Genomic DNA, 772 nt, shown 5'->3' with positions numbered 1-772 from the left:
GATGGAATCTCACACTGTCACCCAAGCTGGAGTGCAGTGGCATGATCTCAGCTCACTGCAACCTCTGCCTCCTGGGTTCAAGTGATTTTCCTGCCTCAGTCTCCCAAGTAGCTGGGATTACAGGTGCCCGCCACCATGGCCAGCTAATGTTTTGTATTTTTAGTAGAGACAGGGTTTCACCATGTTGGCCAGCCTGGTCTCAAACTCCTGATCTCGTGATTTGCCTGCCTCAGCCTCCCAAAGTGCTGGGATTACAGGCATGAACCATAACTATGTATATTTATACAGTCATGACCATAAACTAGTCAAGTCAGAGCCCTATCCTAGGTCTACTGTGTGAGAATTTCTGGTTGTGTATACTGAAAATCTACATTACTAAGCAAGACCCACAGGAGACACATTTGCATGTTAAAATTTGAGACCACAAACTACTTGTATTTCTTCAAACTCTCAAGCTGGGTGTGTTTCTATGCCTGCTGATTCTGCTATTTGCTAGAATGTCTTTGAATACCTGAAGAATGCTATGCATCTTCAAGATGTTGTTCAGGTATCACATCCTCTGCTTTTTCCTTCTTCTGGTTTAACATGAACTCTACCCTCCTTTGTTCTTTACTGTGAGTATAAAATTATGATGCTTCCATTTACAAATATATATATACACACACACACACACACACAGACATATACTATATGTATATTTAGAAAGTATATATAATGCTTGCTCTAACACATTTATTTCTGTATTTCCCTTTACCAAACTAAAAACCATTTT

This window comes from Mandrillus leucophaeus, unplaced genomic scaffold (assembly GCF_000951045.1).
Source record: "Mandrillus leucophaeus isolate KB7577 unplaced genomic scaffold, Mleu.le_1.0 Scaffold91, whole genome shotgun sequence".
NCBI lineage: Eukaryota > Metazoa > Chordata > Mammalia > Primates > Cercopithecidae > Mandrillus > Mandrillus leucophaeus.
This window is presented reverse-complemented; position numbering follows the sequence as displayed.